The following is a 6,000-nucleotide window of genomic DNA, read 5'->3' as shown; positions in this document are numbered from 1 at the left end:
TTTTCTCAGTGAAGAACTTCATGAAATCATTACTACTAAACTGTAATGGAATACTTTGTTCAGGAGACATCTGTTTATTTGTTAGTCTCGCCACGGTGTTAAATAAGAACTTAGGATTGTTATGGTTGTTTTCTATTAGTTTGCGTAGATGCTCAGCCCTGGCCGCTTTTAGGGCCTTTTTATAACGTGACATACTGTCTTTCCATGCGATTCTAAAGACCTCTAAGTTGGTTTGTTTCCATTTACGCTCTAAATTACGGGTTTCTCTCTTTAGAACACGCGTAGTATTGTTGTACCATGGTGCTTTACTTTTCTCTCTGACCTTTTTTAATCTAATGGGCGCAACAATATCCAATGATCCAGAGAGAATGGTGCTCATAGTGCTAGTTAATTCCTCAAGTTCATCTGTTTGTTTGGGTTCACTGAGCAGCTGAGACAGATCCGATAAGCTGTTTGAAAAATTATCTATGGTGGATGGAAGGATTGTTCTGCCTAATCGATAACGCGGCGCAGCATGATATATTACAGGAGTACGTAATATGCAAGTTACCATGTAATGGTCAGTGACATCGTCACTTTGTGGAATGATATCTATATCGGTTGGATCGGTTCCATGTGATATAATTAAATCGAGTGTATGATTAAATCGATGAGTCGGTCCGGTAATGTTTTGCTTGACCCCAAAGGAGTTTAATAAATCTGTAAACGCAGCCCCTAACGCATCATTTTGATTATCTACATGGATATTAAAGTCTCCAACAATTAATGCTTTATCGAAGTTAACTAATAGGTCTGAGAGAAAATCTGCAAACTCTTTTAGGAAATCAGCGTAAGGCCCAGGCGGTCTATATACGGTAGCCAAGGCTAGAGATAATAGGGATGTTTTTCGAACATCTAAGAGCGTAACATTTAGTACAAGTACTTCAAATGAAATAAACTTATAACCCGTTTTCTGAGTAACATTGAGAAAATCTCTATAGATTGTTGCAACACCGCCGCCACGACCATTCAGACGGGGCTCGTGCTTATAGGAGTATCCTGCTGGAGTAGACTCATTTAAACCAAAATAATCATTTGGTTTAAGCCAGGTTTCAGTAAGGCAAAGTACATCGAAGCTATTATCTGTGACTATTTCATTTACAATAACTGCCTTAGGTGTGAGTGATCTAATGTTTAGAAGACCTAGCTTTAAAAATTGTTTTTGATTACCAATAGCAACATTTTCTGGTTTAATAACAATTAGATTTTTTCTAGATCCTGCAGTAGATTTATGATTTGATCTCACTAAACGAGGAATAGACACAGTTTCTATGCAATGTTCTACACTATTTATATCAGTTAAATTGGTGCAGCAGAGACTATGATTTGGACTTTTGTTTACTAGTCAAAAGGTATTTAACATTTTGGAGATGTTATCTGACAGAAGATCCGATCCGAATCTGCTTGGGTGTAAGCCATCAGCACGGTAAAGCCTAGGACGCTCCCAAAACAGATTCCAATTATTTACAAAGAGAAGTTTCTGCTCATTGCACCATGACATTAACCATTCATTAAGCGCAAATAATCTACTAAACTTTTCATGACCTAGTCGATACGTGGGAAGCGGTCCTGACACAATAATCGTTATATCAGGCGATGTGCTGCGTACCGTATCGATCAGATTCCTGAAGTCTTTCTTCAAAACCTCGGTTTGGCGCAGTCTGATGTCGGCCCCTCCCGCGTGCAGGACAACGGTTCCGACGCGCTCGTTCAGAATCTCGGGAACGTGAGCAGCGATTTCAGAAACACGAGCACCAGGAAAGCAGTGACTATGCACCTTACTTTTATTTAACGTAACGTGTACGTGTCGAACGATGGAATCGCCGATGATCACAGCATCGCGTTCTGTTTCGCGAAGAGGGGAGAAGCGGTTTTGTGTGGATATCTCGAAAAAACGGGAGAGTCGGAGAGAGTTTTCTTGGTCTAGACCTGACTCGAGACTTCCGCTGCGGAAAAATCCAGGCTTCGTGATGGCATGTTGGAGCCGGAGTGAACGAGACCATGGCTGATCGCGACCTCGACGTTCGGGACCGATGTTGAGGAACGCACGGAGTAGACGAGGTCGGAGTCAAGTCCTAGTCTAGCCTTAGTCAAGCCTTTTGCCTTTTTGTCTTGTTTTGCCCCCTCGTGGGCTTTGTTTTCCTGTTTTTGTCTTTAATAAATCTTGTGTGAGCATTCTGTCTACTTTTGGGTTCATCAACCTCCTTCCACATGACAGAATGAACTGACCAAAAAGGAACCCAGTAGATAGTATGTCCTCCCTGCTCCAGCGACAATCAGCGATCCGTGAACAATGCTGGTTGTCGACTCCCACCGACAGAGAGAGGGTCAACCTTCCAGTCTCGTCCCAGGGTGAGTGGATCCTGAGAAATTATGCCCATCTCTGGGATCATTTATCTCAAGAGGAGCCGCAGAGTCCCACCGTGTTGTCGCCACCTGCCAAGCTGCCCGTGATCCTGGAGGGTCGGGTCCTGGCTGTGGTTTCTCAAGGGGACCAGGCTCACTCCACTTCTCCCGAGGTCCCATCCACTACCGTTGATCTTCGTGGCAAACGAGAGAGACGGAGTTCGTGGGATTCTCCGTCCGAGTCATCCTCGACCGAGACTGCCCTTCCAACTCTAGTCACAGATCCCGCAGAGCTTCTCCAACCGGTCACAATTCCGGCTATGACTTCCACACCGCGACCTAGGAGAAAGAAGCGGAGGAAGGGAGTCTCTCGTCCTTCATCTCTGCCTGTTCCAGAGCCCGCTACTGTAGGCGCTGTCCCAAGCGCTGTCCCAAGCGCTGTCCCAGGCGCTGTCCCAGAGCCCGCTACTGCAAGCGCTGTTCCAGAGCCCGCCACTGCAAGCGCTGTTCCAGGCGCTGTTCCAGAGCCCGCTACTGCAAGCGCTGTTCCAGAGCCCGCTACTGCAAGCGCTGTTCCAGAGCCCGCTACTGCAAGCGCTGTTCCAGAGCCCGCTACTGCAAGCACTGTTCCAGAGCCCGCCACTGCAAGCGCTGTTCCAGAGCCCGCCACTGCAAGCGCTGTTCCAGAGCCCGCTACTGCTAGCGCTGTCCCAGGCGCAGTCTCAGAGCATGCTACTGCAAGCGCTGTTCCAGAGCCCGCCACTGCAAGCGCTGTTCCAGAGCCCGCCACTGCAAGCGCTGTTCCAGAGCCCGCTACTGCTAGCGCTGTCCCAGGCGCAGTCTCAGAGCATGCTACTGCAAGCGCTGTTCCAGAGCCCGCTACTGCAAGCGCTGTTCCTCAGCCCACTGCCGTGAGTGCTGAGGAGAAAGTAGCGGCTGATTCTGCTGCCGAAGCTGTCTTGCGCTCTGTTTCTGCTCATCAAGAGATGCCTGTCCTCGTCGCTGCTGAAACATTGGCAGAATATCTAAAACGTCTTGTCCAGATTCTAGAAGCCCCCGACAAGTCGGTCATGTCTAGTCCTAAGTCCACTGAGTCTGTGAGCGCCGCACCCCAGTCAGCTGCCGTGAGCGCCGCACCCCAGTCAGCTGCCGTGAGCGCCGCACCCCAGTCAGCTGCCGTGAGCGCCGTTACAGAGACGGCCACAGACAACGCTGTTTCCAAGGCGGAGATGTGGAGCGTGGGATCGGAGTCAGATTCTGTGAGCTCCATTCCTCTCTCCGCGCCTCAGCCGCCTGCTACACCCCCTATCATGTGTCATGTTGTGTCCCCTGCTGTTCCCCCGGTCTGGTTATCTGTTTCTTCGCCCTCTGTACCCCTGTGCGTTTCCCCGGTCACCCCTGTCACCACATCACCCCGGACTGTTTCTCCCAAGACTGTTCCTCATGTGTCCCCATCCATGTCTGCCCGGACCCTTCGCCGTCAGCCCTCGTCCTGTCCACCCATGACCCCTAGTCCGCCTGTTCACCCTGGACTGCCCCCCAAGGACTTTGTGTTTCCTCCACCTCCTCTGCCCTGTTTATTGTTTTTGATTTTGCACCCTAACCCTGTGATGTTTTTTCATCTTTGCCATTAGTGTTATTCGTCATGTTTTGTTGGTTTGTGTCCTTGTCACAGTCTGTTATGTCTCGTGTTTAGTTTCCCTTAGGGAGCGTCTGGTAGCCGCTCCTTAGGGGAGGGGTTCTGTCATGATTCTGCCATCTTGTTCTTGATTTTTCTCTTGTCTTGTGGCAGAATCATGACAGGCCCATGTTTTCATGTGCAGCACATGGCCATTTGTTTGGCCATGTGCTTGCGTTGGCTCGTCATGTAACCCCGCCCCCTTGTTATCCTCGTTTTGTAATCATTATCCGTATTAGTTTCACCTGTTGCCCGCCTCATTAGCCTCCCTTTATAACCCCCTGGTGTTTCTCTGTCCTTTGTCGGTTCATTGTCAGATGTTGTCAAATGTTGTCTGACTTAGTCATGTGCTGTCTAGCTTCGTCTATCTATAAGATATCTCGCTGTGAGTTTCTGTCTGGAGTCCTGTTCTATGTATTATTAGAATTGTTTTGTTGTTAGTAACAGTGAATTGTTTTTTTGTTAGTAACAGTCTAGTCTTCGTCAAGTCCTAGTCTAGTCTTAGTCAAGCCTTTTGCCTTTTTGTCTTGTTTTGCCCCCTCGTGGGGTTTGTTTTCCTGTTTTTGTCTTTAATAAATCTTGTGTGAGCATTCTGTCTACTTTTGGGTTCATCAACCTCCTTCCACATGACATTTTTAATATTATTATATAATTTTTACTTTTTAGTTGCATTTGTTTGGTTCTTTGTTTATACTCAAACAATTATTTTATTTTTATTATTAAGAGGTTTTCACAAGAGTTAAATGTAAACTGCAAACATTAAACTGTGCTGAAATTAAATGTCTTTAACTGGAAGTGTTCTGTTAATTCTATAATTGTTTTATAGAATTAACTATTCTGATTCGAATGAGTGTGTATAGTTACTGTTAAAATAACTATAATTACTCAAACTAAAACTAAATATATGAAAACTAAATAGAAATGTGTTCACAAAATAAAAACTAAACTAAAACTAACAAAACCATTAATGTAACTAACTAAAACTAAACTGAAGTTTATAGGAAATTTGAAAATGATATTAAAATAAAAACTAATTTAAAAATGCAAAACTATAATAACCTTGCAGGGAACGTTCTGGGAACGTTCTCTTTAGGTTATAAAAACAAATCCAAAGAATAACCTGCAGGGAACGTTCTCTTTAGGTTATAAAATAATGCCCAAAATAACTTGCAGGGAACATTCTGGGAATAAGGTTACAAAAAAAAAAAAAAAAAGAACCAATAGATAATGTTCTTATTTGGTTCCCCCAAAAAATAACCAAACAGGGGTGCGTTTCCCGAAAGCATCGTTAGCCAACTATGGTCGCAAGTTCCGTCGTTACCAATAGAGTTCAATGGACATTGCGATGAAATTGCGACCATAGTTGGCTAACGATGCTTTCGGGAAACGCACCCCAGGAACGTTAGGGGAACGTTCTGTGTTAACTGGGTTTTAACTTCATTATGGCTTAGCTTTTGCCTTAATGCTAAAATATTTGTCATTTACCTGACCAAAAGATGTTTTAATGTTTGTTTTTTTTTCTTCCAAAATATCGGTAAGGATATTTGAAAACTAAAAGAAATATAGCTAGCATTACACTGATGATTTTACACAAAACCAGATCACTAACCAACACTCCGTATATAAATGATCAACTATCCTGTCCATTCAGTTTGTTGACAGAACAATTGAATTCATGACATTAGTCATGGAAGTAGATTAGACATCTATTAAATTTTCACTGACTGCTCAAATTATGCCTTCTTTTAGCCTAGGCATCAGGGCTGTGTTTGGACGACTATTAGACGTCTTTTGCCGGGCTCCCTTACTTACTTTCTTTTGCCAAAGGTGCCCAGTAGCTTCTCAGGCTTGTATATCACCCAGTGACAGAAATGACTTGCCTGTTCTCAAGCCCTGCCTCTAACAGCATTTGATCTGCAGTGCTTCTTAAGAAAAGG

The sequence above is a fragment of the Scardinius erythrophthalmus genome (genome assembly GCF_964197995.2).
Source record: "Scardinius erythrophthalmus genome assembly, chromosome: 4".
NCBI classification, from domain to species: domain Eukaryota; kingdom Metazoa; phylum Chordata; class Actinopteri; order Cypriniformes; family Leuciscidae; genus Scardinius; species Scardinius erythrophthalmus.
This window is presented reverse-complemented; position numbering follows the sequence as displayed.